General features: G+C 42.0%; 1 long non-coding RNA gene across 1 annotated transcript; it reads left to right on the forward strand.

Moving 5' to 3' along the window:
• The first annotated feature begins 6,833 nt into the window (after positions 1-6,833).
• On the forward strand, positions 6,834-8,022 carry LOC130200742 (uncharacterized). The gene is made up of 2 exons (XR_008833070.1): positions 6,834-7,044; positions 7,927-8,022. It is a non-coding gene; the product is annotated as an uncharacterized LOC130200742 (long non-coding RNA).
• The last annotated feature ends 1,746 nt before the right edge of the window (positions 8,023-9,768 follow it).

Here is a 9,768-nt window from a genome sequence, read left to right on the forward strand (position 1 = left end):
AGATAGAAATGAATGGCACAACAAACCAGCATCAAAGAAGTAGCGGCGGCGAAGGCCAACTGTTGCGTCACAGCGAGCCACCTTTGTCTTGGCTAAAATGCTGTACCTGAACCCACCGCAAAGCCAACAGCTAATGGTCCATCAGTAGTTTGTATTCTTCAAAGAGAAAACCTGAACGCAGAGGACTGCATGTGTACAAACTGGTGTGACATACATTTCATTCCCGCTCTCGCTGACCACATGCTGGGCCGATAGCGGAGGACAACGCCACAACATCGAGGGCAATGGACGCTCAACGCCGATCCAAAATCGTCTGTCTGAGCCTTCCATCTAATCCAATTGAAGGTATATTACATACACTCATGTATCAGCATCAAAGCACAACATATCCAGCTTAGTTCTGGAACCAGATGAGATGGTTTAACACCTCTGACGGATGCAAGATCTGTGGCTTGGTGATAGTGTGCCCATAATGGCCAACATGTGAGCACGCACTGTTCCAGGCCACAGCTTTTGATTCCCTGTAGAATCCCTCGGCGACAACACATCCCCCGTGTGCCGGAGTTGTATCAAGGTCGTTTCAAATCACCCCCGTCCCCATTAAAGCGACAAGTTCAAAAGCCAATGCATCCGCGGCGCCGAGGAAGACGACATAAATAAGCTTGGTTGACGAGTGAATATAAAGCTTTTGAGTGGGTGGGAGGGCGACGGGATGGTGGGGTGGGGCGAAAGGAAAATATTTCTTCACCCTTTTTAATGGAGCCGTCAACAATCGCTTTTCAGCTGAGAGATGAAGTCACGAGGCGGATGGCGGTTTTGTGGTCCGAGGCAGTGAGTAAGCATCATTACCATAGAAAACATTACAGCGAACGACAGACATCCAGGCCATCAAAGATGATCATCTCATAAATTCCATGCACTGTATAATGGGCCTGTCACACTTGACGGCTGAAGGGGGAATAATGCCAGCGGCGGATCTTTATCTCCCACAGTGCTTCTGCTGATTACTGTTAAATAGGCCTCAGCTTGTTTGGCTAATCCACACCACCGACACAAAAAACCCACAACGGCCACCTTTTTTGATGGCCACTGTCCGAATCCATACGTCCCCTTCAATCTCCCATGTCTCACCGGCAATAATTTGATGAGCAATTAAAGCGAGTCCGTCGCAAACAACCGCTCAGGTAGTCAACCGTCAGAAGAGACCCTGGATGGGTCGCTGTGAAGTCGGGACAGCGTATCCACGCTTGCAGGAGTTTCATTGCTTCACAAATTAATACATATCAATGGAAACATGCACACAAACATGCACATGGGCCCCAAATAGCAATAAGACATACATTTTAGAGCGGGACCCGTCAAAATGAACGACTTGTGCCCGAGGTAGTCCACCTTCTCCTTGTCTTAAAGGTCACTAATTATGTATTTGTCCCTAAAAAACATGGAGTCTAGACTGTTGTGGAGGGAATATTTCTAGCGGGGAGCGTCCCCCCCCCCCTCCCCCTATTTCTCGTTAATTACATGTTTAAGCACTGCTAAGGTTAAAGACCCATTCAAAGCCCTGCATTGCTAATTGGGACACAAATGATGCTGCTGTCAGGACTTCCTCTCCTAGTATTCCCCTCACACACACCAACACATTTAATAGGTTACATCATGTGAAGACACAAGTCGTTCTAAATTTTAATTTTGTGAGCCAGGCAACCACCCTGTTGTGGCACCGCATTTAACACAAATAAGCATTTAGCTAACGCACTTACCCAGCGGCGAGTGCAGCAGGAGAATCGTTTGCACGACTCGTAGCTTTAAGCCACCGACACTATGAGCTCAAACTAAATATCCCTTTTACTCAAACACTTATGCAAGGATGTCAGTTGTTTTTTTTTGACAGTGAAATCGCGTTAGTAAAGCATGTACGCTTACAAATTTTGGTAAATATGATTTTCCAATGAAAATAAATGAGAAATATTAAAACTATGATTTGGCATAGGCTACAGCCATTATACCAGAAATGTATACGAGTATCTCTTAACATGACTCCCCTGACTAGTTAGGAGTCTAAGCTAATGTTAACGTGGATGTTAATGAGGACATGCTAATCGCAATTAGCATCTATTGCTACAACAAAAAGTCTATCCTAAAACAGTAAATACACAGATAATATATTGTAGTAGATAGTGACATGCTATATATATAAATATATATTTACATAAATACTTGCAGACTTAGACTCTCAAAGGCTACCAAGCAGAAAAGGGGGAAAGTAGCTGCAGCATGTCCTCTCAGAAGAATCAGAAACAAAAGGTACTAACTACGGTAAGAGAGGAGGGATACATTCAAGAACACAAAATGCAGTTGCATTCTACGCCACGTTCTAATGCAACGCGTGAAAATGTGGGGCAGAACAAGTGGAGATGAAGCCCGTACTTCCTTCCACCTCAATCTTCTAACACTTTGTTTTATCTCAAGTCTTTTCACATCTTGGCAGCTCTTCGCGACACTTGTCACTGGACGTCTCCGCTCTCATCCGCACAGAGCTAACGGGAACATTTCAAAGACAGATGAATGGCCGGTGAAGAGTGGGCATGTACCACGGAGACTCTCTCCGAGGGCCGCAATGAGCAGAGTGGAAAGGCCCTCGTGGCCTTCAGAGCTAGCTGACTGGATACCCTACGCCGTTAGCCGGCCACTTAAGTTATTAAAAACAGAAAAAAGAAAATCCTAAGAGTTATCTGTCAACGGAGAACAAAACACATACTTTAACCCCTCCTTTCTGCTTCTGTCGCTTGGCTTGAGTCCTCGACAGAGACAAATAAACTTAGCTTGTGTAAATGGAGCAGAAAGCAGAGGGGGAAGACGAATAGGGCGCACATTGACACAGTTTGGGAATCCACTTTTATCCCTCGCCTTATAGAAATAGCCACCCTTGCTTTCTTCTCGCTCTCCCTCTTGCTTTCCCTCTCTCAGGCGAACTGAGAGATGGTGATCTTTTCAAAGGTCATTTGAACCATTTGTTTTATCTCTGAGTTTCTTCACTGAGATGGCAAGCACAACAGAGAAACTACGCCCCGGGCTCAGGCTTTGTTCAGTTCATAACCAGCTGGCAAGAGCCCGGCCAACACAATGTCAATGTCCATCTTTTGTGATGAATAAGAACATTCCTGGGTTATGAATTTACGATGCACTAAATATAGCATTATTGATTTTTTTGTGGGTTTTTTCCCCCTCGACAAGCAATCAGCAAAAGAAAGGTCATAAATAATACCATAAACTACCTTGTGAATAATGAATGCAGACCCTGCTGGTTGACTACACTCACGTAATACCACGTGTACTTTGACGCCGCCATGACTCGCCCTTTTCATTGCTACTGCCGTGTCTGTAAACACTAGCCGGCCACAGAGAAGCCTGTTCACTAAATATATATAAGTGAAAAATGATTGTGGGCCGCTGCGAGCACTATTTGAGTATTTACCTGCGATCATGGCAAACGAGTGCTGATTATTACCCGGGGTGCAGTAGGGACAGCAGTCATTAAAGCAACTTCCTGTGTCTGCTGCAGTTTGCCGGTTGTCCTCGGTGTTATTCACGAAAGACCTGTGCTCGACGCCTCCGGCTTTGGCAAAGAAAGATGAGAAAATTAATATTTATAAAGAGGAAGAGCTTTAGACTTATCGCCAGAATGAGCTACACAATGAAACACACCGGCTGCAGCAGACACACATTAGCCATACAAACAATTTGTTTCCAAATCAAACTACTGTTACATTTGTTCTGCACTAATTTGAAGACTTTCATGTTTTGTAAAATATGTATCATCACTATAACAAATGTTAACCTGCTAAATAAAAAGATATTCTGTTTCAAAAATCATGACAAGTGTCATATATTGATGTGGATTAGGGATGAAGCTCATGAATATTTTCAGCATTGATATATCATTGATATGCTAATTGTTTAGTCTTTAATCATACAAATTAGTGAAAGTAATATTTCCCAGATCCAAGGCAACATCTTAAATTGTATTTTATTTATTCGTGAGCAATCTACAGTCCAAGACCTAAAGATATTTAATTCACAATTACATAAAATCAAATTTGTGTGAGCAGGACCTCACATTTGAAAGGCCGGAGTCAAACAATGTCTTAAAATATTCCATAATAAATCATTTAAACTGAGATTTACGGCGAGCACAGATAAACGTTCCTCCTCCAGCAGATGAATGAGACCTTCTGGTGTCAAACACATCACTCTCCACGGGAAGGTCAAACAAGCAAAATGCATTGTTGAGCCACGTGGGGGGGGCTTTAAATGTTGAATTGACTAATTGATAAATCAACTAACTGTTTCAGTCCAGATGAGCAGAATAATCATATCTATGGGTAGAAAAAGATGACGGCAGCAGTCTGTATTCAGATTGTGGTATATTTCACCTTCATGATTAGAATGAATGAACGTGCTCTGATTATTATCGCACCGCACACAGCAGGGAGCTCACGAAGGGATGCTAAACAGGTGCCGGTGTGTACGTGGTCGTTAAAGAGGCAGCCAATCAGATTTCAGGACAGGTCAACCACCCCACCACCCACTCCCAGAACTCTCTCGGCGAAGCGGGTCGTGATGACAAGATGCCTTCAATTAACCTGCTGCACTCTGCCCGACGACATTTAGGCTCGAGCGCGACCTGAATCACAAACCAGCCCCTCACGAGGGCTTCACTTCTAATTGCCACTTCGCCCGTAACAGGAGCCTGAGAGCGAAAGCATCGCGGTGGCACTCAAAGGTTTGAGTTTGTATTTCGATCAGCAAAATATACAACAATCAGAATTCAACAAAAGAAGAAGAAAGTGGCTGACCGAAAGGGTCAAGACTGAAGCTATCTAGCTTATAAGTGCCCTAACCTATGATTTCTCAAAAAAACTTATTTCAGATAACCATATATATATATATGTATATATACAGGACTGTCTCAGAAAATTAGAATATTGTGATAAAGTTCTTTATTTTCTGTAATGTTGTCGGTTCGATCTCCGCTCTCCCCATTAGTTGCAAGTCGAAGTGTCCTTGAGCAAGGCACTGACCCCCCAGTTGCTTCCCGGGCGCATCGTTTGGGGCGGCTGTAGCTCAGTGGGGTAAGAGGGCCGTCCTTCAACCGCAAGGTCGTGGGTTCGATCCCCGCTCTCCCCATTAGTTGCAAGTCGAAGTGTCCTTGAGCAAGGCACTGAACCCCCAGTTGCTTCCTGGGCGCCCACTGCTCCTTAATAACTAAGGATGGGTTAAATGCAGAGAACACATTTTGTTTCATGTGTACCTGTACTCTGTGCAATGACAATAGTTTGAATCCAACACACACATACATATATAAAACTAAAAAAAACTAAAAAATATCAAGAACTTGTCCCCATTCACCGTTACTTGTTATGCTTCATCAATGCTTACGTCTATACTTCTCCAGTCATCTCTTTACATTTTTTCTTGAATATCACCAGATTTCTACTTTCTTTGAAGGTGTTTTCTTTTTTTGTCATCGGATGCAAAGAATGCCGTCACAGCATTTGTATGGTGTTTGTGCCCCCCCCCCCATCCTCTCTATACCCACCTCACATGAAGTTACCCACAGTGCTCCGGGCGGACCCTCCTGCTCTCCCAGCAGCCCCAAAACTGATGCATGCATCTTTTAATAAGAGGTTTACAGCACGTGATTTATCCTGCTATAGTCCTATGCCCGCTGTTGAGACCATACGTTATGGAAACAGAATATTCATACAACTCTATCTGTTATACCCAGAGTGCTCTCTTCTGTTTGTTCTCATTGATTTTGGCTGCTAGTGCCACCAAGTGGCTGGACTGTCTTGCCTTTCTAGAGGATAACACTGCATTCCTCTCTCCTTTTTTTATTTTATTTGTTGTCCATGTGCTGGACTGAATCGCCATAAAGCGAGTCAATATGCCTTTTTAGATGTTCAAGGCAGCTCAGTGGCTGTCATCTACAATTCTTCTATTTTACAGGCCGATGGGTACGTGCACATGTATGTCAGTCGGTTCAAAATTACTTTTAGGGCGGGTGATAGATGTCCCGATGGCTGATTGTTGAGTAGCAGCGAGATTGAAGAGCAGTCCACCCACAACAACCCTCACTTCCCCCTCTCTCTCTCTCTCTCAGGCCTCTGTCTCGCGGGGATGGCGAGAGGTGGGCAAGAGCTGTGAGTGATATACGAGCCAGCCTGAGAGGGATGAGAAGGACCTGCCATTGCCCGTCAAGAGGGGACGTCGCAAGGCGAGAGGTTACGCACATTGAAATGCCATTTTCTGCAGTTCACTGCCTCACTGTTGCCGCCACCTCGGAGGCCGGGATGAGAAATGCGCCGTATGAAAAATGGCTTCCATTACGGGCGAGACCCAGGCTGATCTTTGCCATTGACCTCAACATCTTATAAGTGTTGCAACGCTCAACCTTTTCAATCCCTACACACGCACACAGACACGCACACACATACGCTCGCATGCAGAAATACTCACACCCATCCACTCCTTTCTTCCTCCCGCGGGTGCCTTTACATCAGTAATGACCATCCATAGCTGCCAATAGGACCGCGGTGCCCATCTACCGCTCCCCTTTTCTAAATCAGTGTAAATGGCTTCACACCAGAGGACAAGAAATTAATCTAGCACTAATCACTAGCATGGACTACTTCCCACCATCAGCTGTAACTGGATCCATGCTGATGCACTGGTGATTTATTACCACCACTGCGGGTTTACCAGTGCTGGGGAAGTTTACTGTAAAAAAGTCAACCCTGTAAGACCCCTCGTTGTAATATTACAGCGTCACTTTTATCTCTCTAAAAAACACATTTGCAAAAACGTTTTTTGGGGAAAGACCATATTTACATAGTCAATGGGTCCTATTGTCTTGCCTTGCAATGCCATTGGATTGTAAATGTGTATATAGGTGTGGCCATAAGGCCATGAACTCACTCTACCTGCAAACTTTCCCGGAAGCACATCTCCTTGTTTCATTCAACTGGTTATATCAACATTGAAGTATGTAAATTCCATGAAATATTTTTTTTGGTGATTGTTAGAATATGTAGTTCATGTAAATACTAAGTTATTGTGGAATTAATGCATCACATTAGATTTTCAGCTTGTTATGTCATTGTTGTAATTTTACAACGTTGGGTGAACATGGTAGCTAAAATAGCAGGTGCACCTTGCACACTACATGGAGACATTCCACTTCTCGGATGTTCAGATACAGGATAAATATAATGTATTTGATGATTCACACTTTACAAAAGGGTTATTTGTTATAATTTTAAGTTTAGACCATATTTAAATAATTCTAAATGGGTTAGGGTAACCCAAACCCTATGTTATTTCTATGTTCGCAGTGAGATATAGTCAACTGTTTTTTTTATCTGGACTTTGTTGGTTTGCCCAAATATCTCCTTGTTACACAAGCCAGATAATGTGTGTAGAATGCTTTGGAGGATGGTTGTTCAGGGACAAGTGTAAATGTTTTGGAATGTGGGAGTTGCATGTATTTTGCATTGGTCAGGGAGAGGGTAAATGTTTTGGAATGTTGGGGTTCATTTATAATGCATTGTTCAGGGAGAGGTGTAAATGTTCTGGAATGTGGGGGTTGCATTTATAATGCATTGTTCAGGGAGAGGTGTAAATGTTCTGGAATATGGTGGTTGCATTTATAATGCATTGTTCAGGGAGAGGTGTAAATGTTCTGGAATATGGGGATGTAAGAGTTCTGGTGGGGTTGTATTTTCCTTTTGTAAATGTAAGTAGAGAGCACATTAGGCTAGCCAGACAGTATTGTGTGCCATCAGTGGAGTGTATTGCCTGAATAGGATTAATTTGCATTGGAATTAGTTATACTTGAACATTCTCTAACTATTGTTTCCATTTCAGAATGCCACCAGCAAGGAGAGCAAATGCTGAAATTCTGCTACCAACTAGGCCCAACGTTGCAATATTACAACGTTTCCCTAAAAACTTACAAAAACATTTTTTTTTTATTAATCCTTCATTATCTGCATCAGAAGACTCTTACAACATCCTCTGACTTAAAAAAAAAAAGATTTAGATATTATTTCTATGCTTGGGTCTTACAGGGTTAAAAGTAACTCACTTTGCTTTACTGAATTATGATGCAGAAGTTAAAGGTATCTAATGAGATACTTGCTGCACCAATATGGCTTGTAGTCCCAAGTGTGCCGTTATTATAGGAAAAGTCTCAGTCAAGGCTATTGCCGTTCAGAACACAGGAAGACAATTTTACTCACGTACGAATGGTCTTTTTTAAAATATTATGGCTGTCCCAGGTGCACTCTTATTATTATTTTTCTTTTACTTCATTTAATTTTTTCTACATAAAAATGTGAAGCGAGGGACTTTTTTTCGATCGTCTCATATACAAAGTGCATTTTCAGAGACTTACTTTACGGGCAGATCAGGTCATACTTTAAGCCGTATTGCTAATTTCAAAGTCTGTATGCTCTTTAAACTTTGTCTCTTTAAGATATTGAGCAAGATTTAAATAACAAGAGGCATCACAAATTAACTTAACCAATACCAGCTTTTGATGATTAATATATGGCTTCAGACCTTTTTTTTCTGTGCATAGTTTAACTCTTTTTGTCTAATGCTTTCTATTTTTAGTATTCACTCTAAACTATAGGATTTCTGTTACTACTAATATTTATATAGTGCGATAGATTATTTTGCTACTTTTACTGCTCCATCTGTCTTGATGTTTAACTGTTATATTCTTTGTCCCATTATGTGGGATAGCAGGAAAAGAATGAAATACGATTAAATATGAACTATTGAAAAGAGTGTTTGTATCCAACACTTACCTGATAAAATGTGATTTTACAATAAAAGGGCTTTTCGTTTCTTTTGTGCAAAAGTTGAAAATACAAGCACAAGCGAGTTTGGATGTTGCCTTTTACATTGGCAGCATTTCAAGAAGAAATGTCACTGCAAATTGAATTGAAAAGAATGTCTACATAATTAATGTTTGCTGGATTGTCCTGATGTTCCTCTGAAGAGACAATATCACAGTGTATACATTGTGCATGTTCCAGCACTAAGACCTTTCTATACATTCTTGAGAGAGCTAGCATAAGCTCTCCTATTGTCCACCTACTGAAATAAACTATTTCTCCTGCTTTTAAAGTGAAATAAACACCGTAACAAGTGCTTGTACCATTCAAATAAACACAACAATGGCCATGTTTATGTGATACAGGGTCAGGCAAGACAAAAATATCTTTATATTAGCTCTAGTTAGCTGCTCTTAACAACTCAACCATGTGCAACACATGTAGGCTACTTTATGTGGTGGAATAAATGTTCCGATGCCTTGTGAGAAATCAAAAGTATTCTAAGCACGGTGGTCTTATCACACTTTATTATATAGTAACAAGTTCACAAATGATCAGAATGTGAGCCAGGTACAAACAAGTGGACAAGTGATTCAACTAGACAAATAAGTCAGGGAACAAATAAGTAATCACATCAAACAAGTCATGGAAACACCCAGCTGAGTGGAGCAAAGTCTGAACCCTCCTTATGAGAAGTCTCTGACTTAATGCTGCCTTCTTCGTCGACTCGTCTCTTCTTATACACATCGCCGAGACGTGCACATTCCAGAGGAATCTGTTCCCCCTCGATAAGTAATAGGAGACCCCTGAAGGTTTGTTTATTCTGCCTAGTTCAAGCTCGGAAAAGTCATTACCTCAAGACCTC

The sequence above is a fragment of the Pseudoliparis swirei genome, chromosome 10 (genome assembly GCF_029220125.1).
Source record: "Pseudoliparis swirei isolate HS2019 ecotype Mariana Trench chromosome 10, NWPU_hadal_v1, whole genome shotgun sequence".
Classification (NCBI taxonomy): Eukaryota; Metazoa; Chordata; class Actinopteri; order Perciformes; family Liparidae; genus Pseudoliparis; species Pseudoliparis swirei.